Here is a 23900-nt window from a genome sequence, read left to right as displayed (position 1 = left end):
GTTGATAAGGAAGACGCTGCGGAACACAATTCATTCCTTTACTTTGCCATACCTTACGTTATGGTGTCAGGGAGCGGGGAGAATTATTGTGTTGATAAAAACTTGAGGACAAGCTTCCTGAAGTAACAGGAACAACTGTGAGAAATTTTATTGGCAATCTAAAACCAGCTGACTGCCAGGAAACAGTGCTATTAAAATAAAATATAGTCCGAATCCAACATTTGACTAAACTTATAGAAAATGAGCAGTTTATACAATTGGTGTGTTTACCAAAAGAAGCCATGTTCTCTTGGTTGCTTGTGACAAGATTTTGCAAATCCTGCAGAGCATTCATTGAACACCCAACAATGTGCTGCTCACACATGGTGATGCCCTCCCCTGTGTGGTTGCTCTGAGAACATGCCAGCCTGGTAATAGGCTTGCGACTGGATTCTGTATATGTGGAGGCACATGTGAGAGCCTGCGTCAGCACATAGGCATTCTTCATTAGGCTACTGTGGTTTCTATGACACTGGAGATTCCCCTCAATGTGGCTTCCATCACAGAAATTGCTGTAGCCGTGTGTGCAGCTGCTGCCCAAGCCCAGTGTCAACTCCACAAATGTCCAAACTGATCGCATGAGGGCTACTGCCATGTGCGAACAGGCCCAGTATGTCTTCAATCTTAAGCTTCATGACAGAAACCTTGGAATAACATTGATGCAGCCAGAGGTGAATCTGTGTGGAAAGTTTTATTCATCCCTTCAACTGCTGAATGGTAAAACAAATTATGTGCTGATATCTAAACTAACAGATTATGTAACAGTAAAAGAAGGACAGCAAAACTGTAATCATTTTATTCAGTTGGTCTTCACTTATTGTTTGCTGGGAAAGCAACACACCTTCTCCATTTAATATAATGAATTTGTTTACTTTATTGCCCATCTGAGAGCCATTATGTGACTGAGCATGGGACTCAATTGTTTGTACAGAAGCTACTTTTCTGTTTTATTACTGTCTCTGTGTGTGCTATTTTTCTAGAAAAAGAGGTGCTGGAATGCACCATGAACATCTCCCTTGTTCTCTTCGAATGGCAATGGTGCTGACTTGAGAGGTGCCAGAACTGAGTTCCAGCGAGTTCCTGCTGAAAAAAGCCCTGTATGTATCTATAGTTGCATGTATATTTAACATACAAACATGAGTGCCTTTTTTCCTGCAGTGGGATCATCCCAGCCTTCCTATGGCCCAGTCTCCTGACTGCAAGGACATCACTTCAAAATATGTACTACTACCACCACCACCACCACCAATAATAACAATGATTGATTGATTGATTGATTGATGGATGGATGGATGGATGGATATTATGTCCTGTCCTTCCTCCCAAAAGAGCCCAGCATGGCAAACAACAAATGATTAAACAACAAAAACATGTTTTAAACTATTCCAATAGAGATGCAGATTGGGAAAGATCTCAACTTAAAAGGCTTGTTGAAAGAAGGTCTAATATTTAAAGAGCGGGAGTTCCAAATGGGAATTCCAAATTGGGGACAAGATTATATTCTGTGGTACCCCACAGCACAACTTCCAATGTGTCCAGATCAAGGGAAGTAATAATACCACTCTATTCTGTCTTGGTTACACCACAGCTGGAGTACTGTGTCCAGTTCTGGGAGCCACGATTTAAGAAGGATATTGGCAAGCTGGAATGTGTGCAGAGGGCAACTAGGATGATCACGGGTCTGTAAACCAAGCCTTTTGAGGAATGGTTGAGGGAGTTGGGTATGCTTAGCCTGCAAAAGAGGAGACTGAGAGGAGATATGATAGCCATCCTCAAATATCTTAAGGCCTGTCACAAGAAAGATGTAGAAAACTTGTTTTCTCCTGCTCTGTCGGGTAGGACTCAAACCAATGGATTCAAGTTACAAAAAAGGAGACTCTGACTAAATATCAGAAAGAACTTTCCAACAATAAGAGCTGTTCAATAGTGGAATGCTCTCCATCAGGAAGTTGTGGACTCTCCTCCACTGGAGGGTTTTAAGCAGAGGTTGGATGGCCATCTGTCATGTATGCTTTAGTTGAGATTCCTACACTGGAGGGACTAGATAACCAACACCACAGTTCTATAATTCTATGATTTTCTGAAACTGACCTTGGACATAGGAGCAGCACCACTGTAAACCAGTACCTCCAATATCCATCTTACTGTGTCAGCTCAAAAGTATACTATGGTCAGTGGCCTCAAAAGCCACTGAATGATCAAGGATAACAGGTCAGAGGCAGTATGCCTCTGAAGATAAGTTGCTGGAAATTGCAGGTGAGCAGAATGCCCTGGTCCTTGAGTCCTGCTTGCAGGCATCTGGTTGGCTACCCTGAGAACAGGATGCAGGACTAGATGGGCCAGTTTCAGTAGGCTCTTCTTCTGTGCTTATGAAAGCCTCACAAATGCTCCAGTGTATTTATAGGCTTTGACTAGCCAATGTGGTCCCCCCCCCCCATATGTTGTGGATGACACAACAATATTCCTATCGTTCCTGACCATTGGCCATGATGGCTCTGGCTGATAAGCCCACAGCTTCTGGAGAGCATCACATTGGGTTCCCTCTTCTGTACTGTTTGCCAGCACTCATTTTGCAATTTTTTGAAATGCGGATGCTTTTTCAAAGCATAGGTTCCTTGACCATATCTCACAAGCTGTCAATTTAAAATATCATTCTTTTGTGTTGGAACTCCACATAGCTTGCTTTTATGTCGGAAGCACCTCCACCCCCACTGCCCTTATCCTCATGCTTTTATTCATTTTAAGCAAAGTCTTCTCCTGACATAACATTCTTATATCTGCAGCACAGAATTGCCTGTGTGTCTGTTTTCTTTCTGTCTCTTGATATTTTGTTAAAGCCAACTACAAATATCAGCTCTTTCATTAGCACATGCAGCAGAGCTATCAGGACCTGTATTTGTACAGTTCTTGGCATTGTCTACATTGCCGGGAATTCTTTTAAAGCCTTGACAATGCTGTACCCAGTTTTCATAAATCACGAGAGGTCTTGTCATTTAAGAAGCGGACAGTATTTGCAGAATTCCTTGACTAAGCTGATCAGTCATACCTCTGAAAATGCTTTCAGTGTATGCCGCTGTCTGTTAACACCCTGCATCACCACACACACACACACACACACACACAGGGATATGAAGTTTCTTAACACATTTTTATCTTTTAGTGACTGTTATGCAAACTTTCCATAAGAGTACTACTGATTGTGTTGAGTACGTGGGACAACGGTTTCACATGCATAAATCTATGTTAGATTAAAGCAGTCTCTACAGGGATGAGCCATCTGATCATGCATGAACAGGATAGCAGGAAGCAAGCTAGATACATCGAGTTGTCTTCATTGTTGTGCTGCATCAGTGCAAAGATTTCTGCTTGTGAAATGGAATGTTCTCCCCCTCTCATCTCTCACACACCCTCTTACTCCTGTATGTTCTAAGGGGTCCCCCAACCTTCTGTAGCAGATTTGGGAGAAGTTCAGAGCACATGCTGGGACAGGAGAAGTGTGGAACATACCATTGCGCAAGTGGTAATCCTTGCACTGACAGAACATGGTAGCCATTTTCACATGTCAGCTCAAGCCATACTTTGGAGCCATACATGGAGTTATATTTGAAGGGCTGATAAATGGCCTAATAAATGGCTTGTCCTACTAAGAATGCTTCGATTTTATTAATGTCTAACTGAGTAAATTTTACAGATCACAACTTGCCATAATTATGGTGCAAATCCACTTGAGAAATTTCTCAGGACCTTTCAACAGACATATAGAGGATACTCAGTTTGGTTTTGTTTGTTCATTTGTTTAGAGAGAAAATGTACCTTAATTGCTGCTCCAATATGCAATTCCCCCTTGGCTTGAATCTTTATGTTTACTTACTTAGTACAATGTGGTGTTGTAGTAGTATTAGTAGTAGTTCCAGTGGTGATTTCTTATCCCACCACTCAATGTGTAGAAATAGCAAGTCTAGTCAGCATTGCTATCTGCTAAAACCAGATTCAGAAGCAGCATGCCTCTGAACACCTGTTTTTGCGGAGCAACAATGGTGGTGAGCTACTGCTTTTATAACTTAGCTCTGGGCTTCTCACAGGTAACTGATTGGCTGCTTTGGGAAACAGGATAGTGGATTAGATGGGCCTTTGGACTGATCCAAGATGGCTGTTCTTAGGTTCTTATTGCTGAAACATATTGTCATGTGGTTGAATAACAGTTAGGTGCTACTTTTTGTCTCTTCATGTTGGAAATTTCCACAGAGCGCAGTCTTACAGAATTGTTTTAATAAGTGATCATGAGTTTCCAAAAACCGAAAAATCACATTGCCTAACAATTGAAACATGAGACTGACCACTCCTAAGTTCATGAGGTGGAAAGTCATCATCAAGAGATGATGGGGGGGGGGGGGGAATAATGACTCCAGACACAGTTTCAACTAATAGATGAGGGGAAAGTATTTTACCGTTTCATTTATTGGGAGAGTCACCATATGATTACTTTAAAATTCATCAGTCCCAGGATTCTGGACTTTTACTTTTATCTTCATTCAACACCAGCTGGAAAATCGAAGTGGCGATTCTAGCTTTCTGTAGTTGCTTGTGGCATTCACCATCAGTATCTGAAATCTTTATTTCCATGGACTCATTGCAAATGATCGGTTCTCGCTGCTTGGCAAAGATGGATGTTTAGATGCCTGGAGCATAAGCCTGATAAGACAGGCATAGAGGTGATATTGGCAGGTTGGGGAAAATAAAAATTGTGGTTGGAAGGGCAGTAGCTTCATGTTATTTGAAATGAGATTTGTTTTGTTTTTTTACTTTGAGGAACTAAGATGTCAAACAAAGCATATAATTCTGAACTTTTAAGAACCAAGGATTACAACAAGATTACTGACAAGATGTCTCGGGAAGTGTGCTGTCTCCCCGGGGCTAAGATCCAAGATGTAACTGAACGACTGCAAGGAATCATAAAACCCACTGACAAATACCCCTTCCTCTTGGTTCATGTGGGAACCAATGACACTGCAAGCAATAGCCTCCAGAAGATCAAAAGAGACTACGAGGCTCTGGGCAGGAAATTGAAGCAATTAAATGCACAAATTGTGATCTCATCTGTCCTCCCAGTTGAATGACGTGGCCCAGGGAGAGAGGGAAAAATAGTGGAAGTGAACAGCTGGCTTCGCAAATGGTGTAAACAGGAACGGTTTGGATTCTTAGATCACGGACTGCAGTTTCTTGAAGATGGACTTATGGCAAGCGATGGGCTGCACCTCACAACGGTTGGGAGGAATGTTTTTGCCAAAAAACTCAGAAACCTCATCAGGAGGGCTTTAAACTGACTAATGTGGGGGAGGGAGACAGTGCTCCTGAAGGTAGGAGTCTATCAATTGATGAAGATGATCATCCAAATGTCATAGACCAAATGGAGCAAACAGCACGCAGACCTAGTGGTGGGAGGAAAAAATCCTTAAATAAGAGACACGGGGGAATGATTAATGGACTTCAATGTCTGTACACTAATGCGCAAAGCATGGGAAATAAACAAGATGAGCTTGAGCTCTTGGTACAGCAAACTAAATATGACATAATAGGCATCACTGAAACCTGGTGGGATAAGTCCCACGATTGGAATGTAATAATGGAGGGATACAATCTATTTCAGAGAAACAGACCAGACAAGAAAGGAGGAGGAGTGGCGTTACATGTCAGGGATGTGTATACCTGTGAAGAGATCCAAGATTTAGAACCTCAAAGCCAAAGTGAGAGCATTTGGGTCAAAATTAAGGGAGAGAAGAATAACAGTGACCTCATTGTGGGAGTTTACTATAGATCCCCAAGCCAAACAGAGGACATAGATGATGCCTTCCTGGAACAGATGGCCAAGCATGCAAAAGGAAGGGAGATAGTAGTAATGGGGGACTTCAATTACCCGGATATTTGTTGGATGTCAGACTCAGCCAAGAGCATAAGGTCAAACAGATTCCTCACTGGCCTTGCAGACAACTTCATTGTCCAGAAAGTGGGAGAAGCAACAAGAGGAACAGCCATTTTAGATCTGGTCCTAACCAATGTTGATGACCTGGTTAGTGGGGTAGAAGTGGAAGGATCATTAGGCGCGAGTGATCATGCTCTTCTGAAGTTTACTATACAGCGGAAAGGAGCAGCCAAGCATACTAGGACTCAATTTCCTGACTTTAAGAAAGCCGACTTCATAAAACTTAGGGAAGTGCTGGGTGAGATCCCATGGACAGTAATACTAAAAGGAAAGGGAGTTCATGATGGCTGGGAGTTTGTTAAGAGGGAGATAGTAAAAGCACAACTTCAGGCAATACCAATGAGACGGAAACATGGAAGGTGCCTAAAGAAGCCAGGGTGGCTATCTAAAGAACTTTTAACTGAGTTGGGATTAAAAAAAGGATGTGTACAAAAAAATGGAAAAGGGGGGAAGCACCAAAGAGGAATTCAAACAAATAGCCAGCACGTGTAGACACAAAGTCAGAAAAGCTAAAGCACAGAATGAACTCAGGCTTGCTAGAGAGGTTAAAAGCAACAAAAAATGCTTTTATGGGTATGTTCATAGCAAAAGGAAGAACAAAGAAACAGTGGGGTCACTCAGAGGAGAAGATGGTGAAATGCAAACAGGGGACACAGAAAGGGCTGAACTCCTCAATGCCTTCTTTACCTCAGTCTTCTCCGATAAAGAAAACAATGCCCGACCTGAAGAATTTGGAGCAAATGATTCAGCAGAGGAAACACAGCCCAGAATAACTAAGGAGATGGTACAAGAATACTTGGCTAGTTTAGATGTATTCAAGTCTCCAGGGCCAGATGAACTGCATCCAAGAGTATTAAAAGAACTGGCAGATGTGATCTCAGAACCACTGGCAGTCATCTTTGAGAATTCCTGGAGAACAGGCGAAGTCCTGGCAGACTGGAGGAGGGCAAATGTTGTCCCTATTTTCAAAAAGGGGGAAAGAGAGGACCCAAATAATTACCGCCCAGTCAGTCTGACATCATTACCAGGGAAGATTCTGGAGCATATCATTAAGCAAACAGTCTGTGAGCACCTAGAAAGGAATGCTATGATCACCAATAGTCAGCATGGATTTCTGAAAAATAAGTCATGTCAGACTAACCTGATCTCGTTTTTTGACAGAATTACAAGCCTGGTAGATGAAGGGAACGCAGTGGATGTAGCCTACCTTGATTTCAGCAAGGCATTTGACAAGGTGCCCCATGGTATTCTTGTAAAGAAGCTGGTAAAATGCAGTCTTGACTATGCTACCACTTAGTGGATTTGTAACTGGCTGACTGACCGAACCCAAAGGGTGCTCATCAATGGTTCCTCTTCATCCTGGAGAAGAGTGACTAGTGGGGTGCCACAGGGTTCTGCCTTGGGCCCAGTCTTATTCAACATCTTTATCAACGACTTGGATGATGGACTCAAGGGCATCCTGATCAAATTTGCAGATGACACCAAACTGGGAGGGGTGGTTAACACCCCAGAGGACAGGATCACACTTCAAAACGACCTTGACAGATTAGAGAACTGGGCAAAAACAAACAAGATGAATTTTAACAGGGAGAAATGTAAAGTATTGCACTTGGGCAAAAAAAATGAGAGGCACAAATACAAGATGGGTGACACCTGGCTTGAGAGCAGTACATGTGAAAAGAATCTAGGAGTCTTGGTTGACCACAAACTTGACATGAGCCAACAGTGTGACGCGGCAGCTAAAAAAGCCAATGCAATTCTGGGCTGCATCAATAGGAGTATAGCATCTAGATCAAGGGAAGTAATAGTGCCACTGTATTCTGCTCTGGTCAGACCTCACCTGGAGTACTGTGTCCAATTCTGGGCACCACAGTTCAAGAAGGACACTGACAAACTGGAACGTGTCCAGAGGAGGGCAACCAAAATGGTCAAAGGTCTGGAAACAATGCCTTATGAGGAACGGCTAAGGGAGCTGGGCATGTTTAGCCTGGAGAAGAGGAGGTTAAGGGGTGATATGATAGCCATGTTCAAATATATAAAAGGATGTCACATAGAGGAGGGAGAAAGGTTGTTTTCTGCTGCTCCAGAGAAGCGGACACGGAGCAATAGACCAAACTACAAGAAAGAAGATTCCACCTAAACATTAGGAAGAACTTCCTGACAGTAAGAGCTGTTCGACAGTGGAATTTGCTGCCAAGGAGTGTGGTGGAGTCTCCTTCTTTGGAGGTCTTTAAGCAGAGGCTTGACAACCATATGTCAGGAGTGCTCTGATGGTGTTTCCTACTTGGCAGGGGGTTGGAGTCGATGGCCCTTGTGGTCTCTTCCAACTCTATGATTCTATGATTCAACAAGCTTAAACACACATTTCTGGATTTAGGTCTAACACCCTAGGGATGTCAGCATTGCCCTTGAGCCAGTGCCACGAACTGGACTCATCCACTTAGCCTCGACTGGGTTAGGCGAGCTGGGTAGCATTCCAGAGACCACCTTGTGCTCAGGAACAGGTCAAAGTGTTGTGGACTCACAGCTTAGAGTTGTGAGCACCGGATTCACTTCCACAAGAAGACAGTCGTCGCACAGCAGAGTATAGCAGAGTATAGCAGAGCATAAACGACTCGGAGAGCAGCTCTGTAGAATATCTTCTTTATTCTATCTACAACTATAATACACAACTATATACAGAGCTAAATGAGGTCTAAACGAAAAATGCTGAACTGCACTGAGTGTCTGCAGCTGCTCTTAGCAGCAACCTTATCTATACAGAGATCACACACAGTCTCTCTCTAACACTCAGTCTCTCTCTCTCTCTCTCTCTCTCTTTGATGTGAGGCTGGAAAGGAATAAGTAGAGAGCAGAAACCGCCACCTCCTCTCTGTAGAATCAGCAGAGAACATCAGCAGATTCTTGGATATGGGAGGGGTGAAATCTCCTCAAGGGACATAGGAAGCTGTCTACACTGACTGGCAGTAGCTCTCAGAAAGGGCATATTCCCAGCCCTATCAGAGATTGAATCTGAAACCTTCAGCATGCAAACTGGATGTTCTACCACTTTGCAATAGCCCTTCCCCATAACCATTTACAGCTTAACATTTTTATAACACTCCAAATAAAATATTTTGGTAATCGTTGCAACAATTCTGCAAAGTAGGTCAATTATGCTATTGTCGTATTACAGAGGGAAGGCTGAGTGGAAGCCAGTGGGTATTGCTTTGTTGATGGACAGCATCCATCAGGCGAAGGGGAAGAGAGGACATTTTCCATGCTGTCTCCTTCTCACTATAGCCCTGCTGGTTTTGACAGTTCAAGCTTCAGAGCCCCCCAAAATGTAGGCCCACCAGTGCCTCTGCTGATTCTCTAGCCATTCTGGGAACTCTGCTACTATAAACACACTGTTACAAAATGCAATGAAAGGAATGGAAAAGATTCTGTAAGCTTCCGTATTGTTTCCAACAGCACTGTGGCTGGAATTTATTCCCTGGCTGGAAGCTAGAGATGTCAGTCACAAAATGGGCCTCTTGTCTTTCTTTTCACCCCCACCTTGGTGTTTTCCTTTTGTGGAGAGCCTGTGGGGAGTCGTATCATGTTCTATCCAACTTGTCTGTGTATCTCCAAAGTGTTTTGGAGGCTTTGGGAGAATCCAATTTGCCTTGGGCCTCTTCACAGAAGAACTGCTTCACTTTGGAAAAAGTCCAAATTTACCTGAAGGAGGCCATCTTAATTCTTGATTCAGGCTTAATTCAAAACAAGCATACATCCCTCGTCTGAACCATTCATACATTCAATTTCTCCTATTTTGCCTGGCTTTTTCCTCAGTTGGCCCTTAGGAGTTTCAGTTGGCTCCCAGGAAAAATTTCCTGAGTTCAATTTCTCAGAAATCTTAAAGTGAAAATTTTGATTCTTTTCTGCTTTTGATTGACAAATAACCATTTTGTAGAAGCATTTTGTTAACTAGCAGTTCAGTCCCTTCCAATAGTTATTTAAAGACCCAGAGTTCTACAGCACGCTCCCTGTTCCCTACTGGGACACTTCTGCCTGTATTCTTTCGTTTTTTACATGGATTCCCATGTACTTCCAACATTCTTGACTCGCACAGGAAGGATTCTACAAATGGCAATTGGGAAGGGAAAGTAGTTTTTCAGTTGCATTGAAATAGTAGCACCTTGATTCTGTCATAGTTCTTTTTATGCTAAGGTCACCAGACGTTCCCATTTCCCAGGGACAGTCCCTGGATTTACAAATCAGTCCCCTGACAAAATCCATCTATTTAGTGGGAAGTTGAAAAGTGTCCCCAGATTCATTGAAAAAAATCTGGTTACCTTATTTTATGTGCACTGCACAGACTGGTTAATTTGACACTGTGACTGGGGGAATATGAGAGGGAACTGTTGAGAACAGAGCATATGACTGCATGGTCCGAATTAGCCGCTGGAACATTGATTCTGAGAGGATTATTGACTTCCTAAGTGATTTGTTCTCCACGGGGTATCATCTCGAGGCACAGTCCTTTGTGTAACCATAGAACATAGCAACATATCCTGTGAATGGTGGGTGCATAGCAGTAAGCAGTTATGGAGAACACCAGCAGAGAAATGAAACCCAGAGTGGCAGCCATTTTGAGATCAGCTTGTTGTAGTAAAGAATTTGTAAACTGTTAAGTAAAGATTGCTTGTTTCACACTGCAGTCTCTGGTGGCATCGTTTTATATACATTTGCAACAGCAACTATTATGTGGTGTCAAGAAAGAAAGAAACTGAAAGTAAAACTGTGAAGCAAAAAATAAAAAAGGTTTAAAAAATGGGCCAGCTTCAGCCTCCAGGTGTTTGAAGGAAATTCTGCAGAGGTGTGGAGAATGTGGAAACTTAAATTTAAGCTGTACTGTGTTGGAAGTGGAGTAGATAACAAAGACTAATGGCTTGAATCAGCACTATATTCTTCATGTGGCAGATGAAGTATTTCATTCTTTTCAGTTTGATGGTAATGCAGAAGAAGGGGAATCAAATTTTGATTGCCACACACGAAGCATACTGTGTACTGTACTCAGAAGACATGTTGCACTGGAATGGATCAAATGTCCAGGCCATGATCTGAAGGCACATGGTAGGATAACAGAGCTCAGCAGGTGCAGAGGCAAACAGTGTTGTGAAGGGCAGGCTGGTAAACAGGCTTGAGGGCTGGGAGGGAAAGTGGGACCATTTTGTCAAGGGAATGCTGCTCACATTGAGGAACCAAGCTTGGAGTTGCAGTTATATAGAGCAACCAGAAGCTTAGCTCAGTTGGTTAGAGCATGGTGCTGATAATGCCAAGGTTGCAGGTTTGATACCTATAAGGTACAGCGGCATATTTCTGCATTGCTGGGGGTGGGACCAGGTGGTCCATGGTGTCCCTTCCAACTCTATGATTCTGTGAGATAAAGTCACCTAGGCCAACTGGGCTGATGAGCTGAAGTTATCCTGTCTGGCCATTAAATTGGCTGCACTGCAGAACCCTCAGGCTGATTGCCACCACACTGGGAAAGGAAGGAAAGTGGTGGGATTTTGCTTCCAGAGTCCCTGATTTGAGTTCCTTGAAACCTTTTGAGAAATATTCATGAAAATGAAGACGCTTTGGGCTTGGATAGTGCAATGGTGCTTCATGGTTTGCCAAAATGGGTTGTTTCAGTGATTTGGTGGAAGAATGATAGCTTTATCACCTGGATAAAAATTGTAGGGGGCAAGGCTACATATTTGGCTTATCTTGGATTTAAGACTGTGGGAGTGACTTCATTCCCTTCCCCCTTTTGTCGTCCATGTGTGCTTGAGGGTCAGTGATACAGGCTGCATTCAGACAGCACTTTATTCAATTTTCCCAATTCCTCCCCAGTGTAATTTGCACATCTAATGAGTTATTTCATACAACGAAAAAGCCACTTCTGAAAACCTTGCAGAGTCTAGTGGAAGTTTAGTGCTAATTTCTGTGTTAATTGCTTCTAGGAGGAGAAAAACAAACCCCTGTTTGTAACCCCATTAACCTGGAAAATTGTGGGAATTTTGTGCTGCTATTTTCCCACTGTTTCCATGGATTGTGGCAAAATTTTATATTTCTGCATACTGTTCTTTCCCACAATTTTTGTAGTGAAAGAGAAGCACGCATGCACATAAAGGCTGGCAGCAGTGACATTGTGTTTTATCATACCACATCCAGTGGCATGAAGGAAATTTAGCATGACATGGCAGTACGTCGGTCAAAAAGCCAGAATTCTCTAATGCAACAGGTCATTACAGTGCAAAAGGGGTATTAAACACCAGGACAGAAGCACTAGCATTTTTACCAGGAAAACTTAACACAATAATGCCCATGCATGAATACCCCCATACTTAAGCTAGCTAGCCTCTGAAGGAAGCCCTTTCAGGAAAACAGCATAATTTTAATTTCCAGTTAATGTTTCACAGGTGTTCAGCAACAGGAGAGGAAGCAGCTGGGGGTCGGATGCTACGGGGGGGGGGGGGGGAGAGACTTGCCCACCTCCAGCACTGTGTAGTGCAATGAATGGAGTAATAGTGCTTGATAAATTGGGCAGCCTTTTCAAATGCACATTTTCCTTTCAGTTTAGTTCCAGAACTGCAGCAATACTGCTGTCACAACAGAAAGGAAAAGCTTATAAAAGGTGCTTTAAAAACCTTATCGCCACAAAACAGTGCAGAGTATTGCATAACGTAATACCTTAAAATACTTACCTTTTCATTGGAGCTGCAGCATATTTACATACTTCATTTATATGGCCTACTTATTCCTTTGCTGAAGGAACTCCTCTTTCCTGCAGTATCTCCCCAAATATTGCGTACATTTTATATTATGTAGCTATTACTTTCTCATCTCTTTAGGTTATTGGACAGGTAGCCTTAGATAACACTAATCGTTACTGTTCCTTGCAAGAGAACACCAAGATGGAGAGGTTTTTCACAAGAATTGGCTGAGTCAATCTCTGCATAAAGTTTATGATCAGGAAGGATATGCTACATCAAATGAACGAGAGAAAGAAAATACAAAGAAAATCTTTTGTTCTGAAGAAGTGTGGTTTGGGAATATAAAGGGGGGGGGAGATGAATTTTGTCGCTTCAGAAGAGTAGTTTGGTGGGAAGACATTTTTAGTGAGCCATATTTTTATAATCTGGAGAACATCCCCCTGAAACATTAAATATTTTAAGACTCCCTATGCTGAAGATTTGTTTCATTTTGGGTGGTATTTTCTTTAAATCACAAGCAAGATGTTTTCTTTTTATGTCTGACTCTGTAGGCCTGTGCCAACATCACAGAGGCTGTCACTAAAATACCGGAGTGTTGGGACATTTATTATTATATATTAATTATTTATAAATGTCATAGATATCTGCAGAGTAAAGAAAAAGGGAAGTTAAGATGAGCATGCATTCAAAATGTTCCTGAGAACATTTTAAATATTCAGCTCAGCCACAACCAGGATACAAATTTCAACTGCAAGAGTCAACCGTCTGATGAAATGTACTGTATGTTGTTGCACTTAAAAGCTTAATCTAGATGACACAACAGCATGGGGTTTGTAGTCCTTTGAGCTGTGAAAATACTGATTCATTGGGCACATGAACATTTAACCAACTTCACACTGCAGCATGGCATTTGGATTGTTTTGGGTATGTAAAAACATATATGTTGGAGTTGAATGACTATGCAGAATTTAGAGTTTAGACAAGGCAGATATCATCAGAATGTAGCTACTCAAATAATGGAACCTCATGCAAATAATCGTTGAATGGCAGCAAACATAGAGAGACCCTGATGTTCTTCTACCTCAAGTTAGGAGAAAATTCTAGGTGCTGTCAGAAACCCCTCCAGTCTTGAGGCACCACATTTGCTCTATAGACACATCTTGGTTGGTCTATTTATTGAGACTAATAGGAAGTGTGTATGGCTCCTCTCTGCCGGTTGACTTCCTATGTGTCTTTCCAGTTTCTTTCCAGGTTGCTATCTCACAGATAGGTATTGGGGAGAAAATTTCATTTCAATGAAAATCTATTCAGTGTGTGATTTCTGAAATAATACACTAACCAAAGCACAGCCATCCTTTGAAATTCACTCTTCTTTGAATTTTGCAGTGCATTTCTCAAGACAAGTAATGCATGTAAAAATTTATGTACAGTGGTACCTCTGGTTACAGACACCTTGAGTTACAAATGCTTCAGGTTACAGGCTCTGCTAACCCGGAAGTAGTACCTCGGGTTGAGAAATTTACCTCAGGATGAGAACGGAAATCGTGCAGCAGCGGCACAGCAGCAGCGGGAGGCCCCATTAGCTAATGTGGTACCTCAGATTTAAGAACACTTTCAGGTTAAGAACGAACCTTCAGAACAAATTAAGTTCTTAACCCGAGGTACAACTGTACTAGGGTAAACTGTGCATAACTCTATGTATATTGCTTAAAATAATACACAAAATGCATTATATTAGGCAAAACTGCTAATAAATTTTCATGAGATCTTTTTTAGAAATAAATCACAACCTGATATGGAATGTGGTGAACTGAATTCAAGATTGGGGGAAAAGAGAAACTGAGAAACCAATGCTGACCAGTATGCTCATCCCTACCCACAGGCATGGCAAGCAAAGGGCATGGTGTGAACATTTATATCACTGGGCTGAATGTTGTTTTCCTAGTCCGAGGTGTATCTTATCATGATCTTTCCTCTCTGTTGGGCATGAAGAACAGGAATGAATGGCTAAATTGCCTAGAGAAGGCAAGGCATTGGGAGAATGGAAAAGTGATTGTGTCGGCAGAGAATGGGTCTTGAGATGACACAATTTGGGTATAAGAAGGAGCAGCTTCTGGGTTCTGGTGAGATCTTGCGGGGCTCTCATGAAATATAGTACAAAACAATATAGTATTTATATAACCATCTCAGATTTTATGAAGGTCCATTATAGATTTGACCTGCTTATTTTGCAGGCTATGTTGTGTGGCTCATTATATAATTATGAATAACAGTGGACAGCGTAACATCGTCTGTCCATTAATTATAATTATGAGATATTACTACCTGGAATTTACTGGAGACAGTGGCAAAAAACTAACTGACTTTGGTATTGGTATTGGTTATTGGTATTGCAGGTCCAATAATTTGGGTTTAGGAGTCTTTTAAAGTACCCAATGCAATTAAAATGCATGCAAAAACCAAAATACACACAAAGAAAAAAGGGCCCAACTAATCTTAGCCTGCTTTTTTAGTTTATATGGCTTTCATTTTTGTTTTTATGGCTTTCGTTATTCTTTTAAACATTGTTTATGGTCAGTCTGACTGTAGAAACAATCCAAGTGGTCACTTGCTACTTGTTTTTAGAGGTGCCAAGATGCAATAACTTATCTGAAATTTAGTTCCCCGAATCCCTTGCTGTGCCACAGAGGACACTAGAGAGCATTATTTGGATTATGTAGGACAACCACTTAGGATGCCTTTTGCTCCTGTCCTGACAGTATTAAAACTATCTTCAAAATGTAGGACCGGCCATGTGTTCTATAGCCTAATGCTAAGATTCTCCACACCAGGTTGGAGCATAGCCACAGATATCCCAGTGCAACATCACAAAACATCATGTTACAGTAATATACGGAAGCTGCCTGTTGGAAAAGCAGATAACAAGGGAGAAATCAATTCAGCTGGACTAAAGGTCACCACCCTGTGCCAAATATACAGATGGCAATAAATTGGACTGGAAAGGGCCAGCCAGGGGAAAAAAGCTTAGAGGCAGAACATTAATAAGTGAGGCTGTGGTCAAATCAGCTGCTGAGCACCACTATTCTTGACACTTCCACATCCAGATATACTGAAGAAGAAGAAAGCTGAAATCAGAGTTAAGCAGAAATCTCTGCAAATCCCAGGGAAGGAATATTTTTGCACTGGCCACAAAACTCAGCTGCTATCTGTGAGTGTAACCACTAGCAGAACTATCAAAGAGCACAGAACAGACAAAGGGAAAGTGGTACATTTGCTTCAATATCTTTCTCTCTCAACGCATGGTGATTGGAGAGCCCTGGTAAAATCACTCCTCTGATTAAAAGCTAGACTCTTCAGTCACAAAAGAGTTCTCCATGCTCCATACCCCCACCCTGACTTTTTTCTTACATGTCAAACCTGAGGAGAAAGGTTTCCTTTTTGGCTCCCTACTCACAGTTCTTTTTTCAGCATCTTAATCTCTGAAGTGCCCCGGGTTGCTTAAAGAGACTCTGCCAGTAGCAGACTTTGTTGTTGTTGTTGTTTAGTCATTTAGTTGTGTCCGACTCTTCATGACCCCATGGACCAGAGCATGCCAGGCACTTCTGTCTTCCACTGCCTCCCACTGTTTAGTCAAACTCATGCTGGTAGCTTCGAGAACACTGTCCAACCATCTCGTCCTCTGTCACCCCCTTCTCCTTGTGCCCTCCATCTTTCCCAACATCAGGGTCTTTTCCAGGGAGTCTTCTCTTCTCATGAGGTGGCCAAAGTATTGGAGTCTCAGCTTCAGGATCTGTCCTTCCAGTGAGAACTCAGGGCTGATTTCCTTAAGAATGGATAGGTTTGATCTTCTTGCAGTCCATGGGACTCTCAAGAGTCTCCTCCAGCACCATAATTCAAAAGCATCAATTCTTCGGCGATCAGCCTTCTTTATGGTCCAGCTCTCACTTCCATACATCACTACTGGGAAAGCCATAGCTTTAACTATACAGACCTTTGTTGGCAAGGTGATGTCTCTGCTTTTTAAGATGCTGTCTAAGTTTGTCATTACTTTTCTCCCAAGAAGCAGGCGTCTTTTAATTTCGTGGCTGCTGTAGAACGTGGTACAGAAAAAGTCTGGGGTTTTCCTGCGGCCTCTCTAGGCTGGCACAGAAGAGAAGCTGGACCAGTTTGGGAGCTGGCAGATGGCTAACTGGATCAAATCAGTAGTCTCTTTCTCTGAAATGCCGTCTCCCCATCCTTGAAATGCCCTGTTTTGAGTGTATGCTGGCTACACCTTGAAGCTGACCCAGGAACTCCAGCGGATGCAGAATGCCGCGGCAAGGCTCCTTACAGGGTCCTTGCCGTGGGATCACATTCATCCAGTGCTTTACCAACTGCACTGGCTCCCGGTGGAGTACAGGGTCAGGTTTAAGGTGCTGTTTTGACCTCTAAAGCCCTATGTGACCTAGGACCCACGTACCTATGGGACCACCTCTCCTGGTATGCCCCTTGGAGGACCTTAAGATCTACAAATGACAACACTTTGGAGATCCTAAGTTGCAAGGTGGTTAGATTAGTCTCAACTAGGGCCAGGGCCTTTTTAGCACTGGCCCCCACTTGGTGGAATGCTCTATCACAAGAGACTAGGGCCCTGTGGGACTTGACATCTTTCCGCAGGGCCTGCAAGACAGAGCTGTTCCACCTGGCCTTTGGTTTTGACTCAGTCTGACCCTTATGTTTTCCCTCCCCTTACAGTTTTGATCTATGGACTACTTTTAAAATGAGGCTGCATTTTAACCTGTATTTTAAATTGGTCCTCCCCCCCCCCCATTATGTTTTTATTGTAATTTTACTGGTGTTAGCCGCCCTGAGCCGGGGAAGGTGGGGTATTAATTATTATTATTATTATTATTATTATTATTATTATTATTATTATTACACCCACTTCTGGTTTAGGCCAGTGCAGCAGAAGTAAAACACCTCCGCCCCTTCAGCAGAACAGCACAATGGATTGGTCTGCTTGTTGTCCAATATTATGGTGATAGGGTGATTCTCTGATATCAGTAGAAACTTTTTTGGAATAAGGATTATTGGAATTAAGCAAAGAATGGCCCATTCATTTCCTTCCCAAGACCTGCCTAGCTCTACACAGAACTGTAAAAAGGAATTTATGAAATATCTTTTTTTTTTGTACCTGTGTTAAATCATTGCGAGTGTGTTAGTAGATGTTTTCTTACTTTAAATTACACTCAAATTAAACAAAAATAAAGTAAGATTGCAAGCATCAGTGAGATGCAAATGCCCATCTTTTTCCAATGCAACTCTTTGAATTTTGTAAATCACTTATTTGAATGAGAATACTTTACATTTCCAATACAGTTATTGTGCATAAGCACATTTTAAACCATTTTTAAGAGGATGAGCAATTTAAAGCTTTTTTGCATTAATTTTGGGCTGATTTACAGTACTTGCTACTGACGCATTAAGAGATTTAATGAACTTTACTAGGATAAAAATACTCAATTCAAATTAGTTCAAAGAACTTCAGCTAGTTTAATGGAATGTTTCACTGGTGAACAGGAGAATAAATAGTATATTACTGTTTTATACATAAAAGAAATTCCTATAGCAAATATATCTGCTGTACCAAAAGTAATAACATTCATTTTTATGAGTCATTAGCCCTTCATTCTAAGAATAAATCAAAGGAATAACTTTAAATCATGTGTATTTTAATATTGTGTTCGGGTGCAGTGCGAGCAAAAGAGTGAATCCAACATTGTTTTAACATTATTTATGCACAAGGAGAGGGGAATAATTTAATGTACAATTCCAAGGGCAGGCAATTTGTTCAGCACTGAATACCATATAGCTCAGTGGTTCTTAAGCTGGGGCTCGGGAGCCATCAGTGGTTCCTGGCACACTTTCAAGTGGTCCCTGGGACCATGGAGGAAAATAATAGAGGAGAACGATGGAGAGATGACGGTCCCATTGAAATTTTCACCCCGTGCTGAAAATGCAAGGCGCTTTTTAGCCTAAATATTATGAATTTTAAATTGACAGGCAGCTTGCCTCTTCAACATTGGAAGCAATTGCAGTAGGAACTTCAAAGAAACTCCTGGCTGTGTGCATTTCTTTCCCCAGTACACTTGTAGCTTTGTCTGGATTCCAGCCAAAGAGGACAAAAGTAGCAGTCGGATTTCAATTTGGAAGGCCTTCAAATAAAACTTGGTGGGATAGCAATAACAATAATAATCAGAGCAGAATAATGGTTACAATAGGAAAAAAAGCTGAAGAATCGTAAGTAATTTTGTTTGTGGATGTAATTTGCATCATTGGTAGAGATCTTCTGCTTTGGTAAAGGAGCCTTCAAGCTAATTAGGAGGATGGGTGCGGCTTCTGATGCTGCTAATTTTCCATATTTGCCGTGTTGGAGGTAACTCGCCCCCATTTCCCAACCCCCATAAATTTGATTTAGTGATGAGTGGGCCTTGTGAAAGGTGAGCAGCAATTATGGGATGCTGGAACAGCAAGACGATGAATTCTACTTGTGTTCAGCCCACATTTGCGACACCACATGAACATGTTAGATGTGGGTTGATTGTTAAGCCGGTCTGTGTGCACCATTGAATCATAAGCCCTATTTGTGTGTGTAAATTTCTCAAACATTTCTTCTTCCATTTCTCCCATTTTTCTGCCTCATTCATAGGGTGATATAGAATTCCTTTTGAATTCTTGTGGGTATGAGGTTGAGCTTACCTTACTGTAACATGGTGAACAGAGCTGTGCCCATCTCTCTCTCTCTCTCTCTCTCTCTCTCTCTTTACTATTAAGCATTTCCCCCGTGTTATGTGGTCTTCCCCAGGCAGAGCCTAGGACTTGCCGATCAGAAGGTCGGTGGTTCAAATCCCTGCGACGGGGTGAGTTCCCGTTGCTCGGTCCCTGCTCCTGCCAACCTAGCAGTTCGAAAGCACGTCAAAGTGCAAGTAGATAAATAGGTACTGCTCTGGTGAGAAGGTAAACAGCATTTCCGTGCGCTGCTCTAGTTCGCCAGAAGTGGCTTAGTCATCCTGGCCACATGACCCAGAAGCTGTACGCCGGCTCCCTCGGCCAATAAAGCGAGATGAGCGCCGCAACCCCAGAGTCGGCCACGACTGGACCTAATGGTCAGGGGTCCCTTTACCTTTACCTTATTTCCCCCGTGTTATGTGGTCTTTCCCAGGCAGTTGTTCCAGGCAAGGGACAGGGGCATGTGCTAAGCACACATTCCAGGAAAGCAAAGTCATGTGCCACTAGTCCCAGTTCAGCTTCCAGTAGCAAAAGCAGGTCAAGCAGAGTCTGGGTTCTACCAGGGCAAGAACAAATGAGCCGAGGTCAGGTTCTGATCAGCAGGGGTCAAAAAGGAGTGGAAGAAATGTTCAGCACAGCACTACATGGCACAGTGCCACTCAACCTCCATTCTCAAAACATGTGTGAATTAGTCCTGCTTTGGTTATTGTCTCCAAAGGACAGGTCACTTCACCTTCAAATGCTCATCTGAGGCCTATTGGCAAGACTTTGCTTTATTCCTTTATGAAAGTGAATGAGACCCCAGGGAAGCTATGAAAGAAATAGAAGAGCTGAGGGGGAAAGGTCTTAGGATAACTCATAATTGACAAAAACTATCTGGGCAGGAAATTGTGGCAGCCTGCCCATCAGTTGGAAAGTTAATTCAACTTCAGATAAAGGAATTTTAAAGGTGAAAAGGACAGTTAAACTTCAGATGAAGAAATAATAACAAAAGAACACAGTAAATCCTCAGAGATCTGTAGAGGGAACAACGGTGATAGTGCTTTATTTTTTAATTGGAAGGAGGCATTTAAAAGAGAGAGAGAGAGAGAGAGAGAGAGAGAGAAAGGGTTGGGAAAAGAAAAACAAAATGCCCATCATATTTAAGTTCCCACCTCACAGACTAATAGGCACATATTATAACTCATCAATGACTATAATTTTACCCATCTATAATCAACCGAAACAGTACTAACAATAAAATTCAGAATCTGCCAGCAATATTGTGATGAAGTTCTGCCCACAAATCTTAAGACAATACCTCTATTGTGCTGTAGTAACTGTAGAATCCTCTCATAGCTAGAATATTCTAAGGGGAAACTCAATTATCTGAGTGTCCTAATGAAGCCAAACTGACACCATCCATGCACAAAGAAACACCTCTAAAAGCAGGGGGAGGGCGGGCATAAAACCTATTCACAAAGAGTAAGCATGTTTGGTGGACAGAGAATGCTGACTGACATGTTGCAGAAGCAGAGAAAAGAAAAGAAAAAACGGGAGATGGAGAATGGAATGGACTATCCTGACATAAGGCATGGCTGACTGACTGGAACCTTGAACAGGAGCCCTGCAATATTTTATTGTTAACCCCACTTCTTATTTCTCCTTCCCCGTAGGTGTCAGTACTGTTCGCCCATGGAACTTTATGTGTCTCAGACTGGACCACTTTCCAGGGGTTAAAGCTTTATATCTGTTTCCTCTGACAGGGAAAGGATTTGCCTTTTAAATGAATCGGCCTGGATTTTTGTTCATGCTATCATAATTTTCACCCCTTTCTTCTTAGATCTATAAAGTCTGGTGTCAGGGAACTGCCATCGGCAGGACAGGAGGTGCCAAGGCTCTCTGAGGTAGAGAGAGACTTGACACCTGAAGAGGGAACCAGTAGGGGGCGAACAGGAACGTCAAGGGAAGGGGAGTCGGAGGAATGGCTCAGAGATGCTTCCAGTGAAAACAGTGGGGAAGTCTCAGGGCCCCCTATAGGAACACCCGTTCCTCGGCGGAAACTGTCACGCAGAGAGTCCAGAAGACGTGTTTCCGTTAAGGAGCTTTTATGTTGGAAACGTTTCCGAAAGCAGCCACTTTCGGATTCTGCTAGCGACTGACGCAGCCATGCTGGAGGGGCTCCGTCACAGGCAGAGGTTTGAGAAGCTGTTCAAACTCTGAGGGATTGCAATTTACACACAAGCAGCTCTTCATCCCATCACATCTGGCTTATGTGGAATCTCTTACTCTAGTAAATGCCATCTGTTGTTAAAACAAGTTGTGTACTGAATAAAATAATAGCGTTTAATGTGGCCACATTGGGAGGAGCTCCCATTATTTTGGGGATGAGCTGGCTGGCACTTCACGATCCTCTAGTGGGATGGCACCAGAGGGTGGTCTCCTTTGGGTCGGCGCATTGCCTGGAACACTGCAAGCAGGGGAAGGATCCAGGGGGAGCCAAGATCACCTTAGCTGGGATGGAGGTAATGAAGCAAGGGGAGGTGCCTCCGCAATATGCAGATCTGAGCAACGTATTCAGCGAAAGAGAAGCGGACAAACTGCCGCCGCATAGACCCTTTGACTGTCAAATCAACCTACTCCCGGGGGCTCAACTCCCAGTGGGCAAGCTGTACGCCATGTCAGACAGGGAGATGCAGGAGCTGAGGGAGTTCATTGACAAAAACCTGAAGAGGGGTTTCATCAGAGAGTCCCGAGCGGTGGGGGGCAGCCCAGTGTTTTTTGTGGACAAAAAAAACACAGATAAGCCGAGACTTGTAGTGGATTTCAGGGCCCTGAACGCCGTGTCGGAACCCCTGGCCTTTCCTATGCCCCGAATTGACGACATTCTGACCAGGGTGAGGAAGGGGAAGATTTTTACAAAACTGGACCTGCGGGGGGCGTATAATCTGATACGAATAAGGAAGGGGGATGAATGGAAGACCACAATGTTCACCCCTTTGGGAGCATTTGAATACCTCGTAATGCCCTTCGGTCTCCAAGCCGGCTCCGCGTGTTTTCAAGCTTTCATCAACCACGTCCTGGGGCCGTTGCTCTACAAGAATTGTGTGGCCTTTTTGGATGACGTGTTGGTGTATTCGGAAAATGAAGAGCAGCATGTGAGGGACGTGAGAGAAGTGTTGGGCCGGCTGCAAGCCAATCAGCTGTGGGTGAAACTGGAGAAGTGCCAGTTTCATGCCAAGGAGGTGGAATTCCTGGGGTACCGCCTGTCAGACCAAGGATTGGCCATGGATCCAGGCAAGGTCCAGGCGGTGCTGGAATGGAAGACACCGAAAACCAAGAAGGATGTGCAAAGATTCCTGGGGTTTGGGAACTTTTATCGGAAGTTCATCAAGAATTTTGCACACTTGACGGCGCCCATCACCGACTGCCTCAGTAGCAAGAAGAAATTTGTTTGGACGGCGGAGGCGGAGAGAGCTTTTGAAGAACTGAAAAGGGCTTTCGCTTCGGAAGAACAACTTCTGCATGTGGACCTACAGAAGCCCATGAGGGTGGAGACAGACGCGTCAGACAGAGCGGTGGGGGCTGTGCTTCTTCAGCCGGGAAGAGATACGTCAGGATGGAGACCGTGTGCCTTTTTCTCGAGGAAGCTGAATAAGTCCGAGCGGAACTACACGGTGTATGACAGGGAACTACTTGCCATTCACGAAGCGTTCCGGAGGTGGAGACATTTATTGATTGGGGCACAACACAAGGTGCAAGTGTGCACCGACCACAAGAATTTGGAGTATTGGAGAACAGCTCGAGTACTCAACCAACGGCAAGTGAGATGGGCACAGGAATTTTCCAAATTCCACTTTGAGATTTGTTATGTACCAGGCCCAGAGAACGTCAGGGCGGACGCTCTCTCACGCAAACCAGAGTACTTGGAAGGGGAGGGGGCAAGCGAAGAAAGACATGTCATTCCTGAGGACCGCTGGGTGTGTGGGGCGGCGCTGGTGGGGAGACGAGAGCTGGTAGAAGAAACGGAAACTGACGAATATGCCCAAAATAAGCTCAGAGGCCTCAGGGGAGAGGGTGAGAGCCCGGAGGGTTTTGAAGAAAGAAATGGGGCATTGTATTACAAAGGGGCACTGTATATACCAGAAGGTGAATTGAGAGGGAGGGTACTCAAGCAGTTGCATGATAGTCCCACGGCGGGACATTTTGGACAACACAAGACCATGTGGATGGTCACCAGGGAGTTTTGGTGGCCCAAAGTGAGGGAAGATGTAAAGGAGTATGTAAGAGGGTGTGACCAATGCCAGAGGGCCAAGGGGGAAAGAAGGGCGCCGGCAGGGTTATTGGAACCACTACCCACGCCAGAACGGCCTTGGGAGGCGGTATCAATAGATTTTATGACGGATCTGCCC

Source organism: Podarcis tiliguerta (assembly GCF_965153285.1).
Source record: "Podarcis tiliguerta genome assembly, chromosome: 1".
Lineage (NCBI taxonomy): Eukaryota > Metazoa > Chordata > Lepidosauria > Squamata > Lacertidae > Podarcis > Podarcis tiliguerta.
This window is presented reverse-complemented; position numbering follows the sequence as displayed.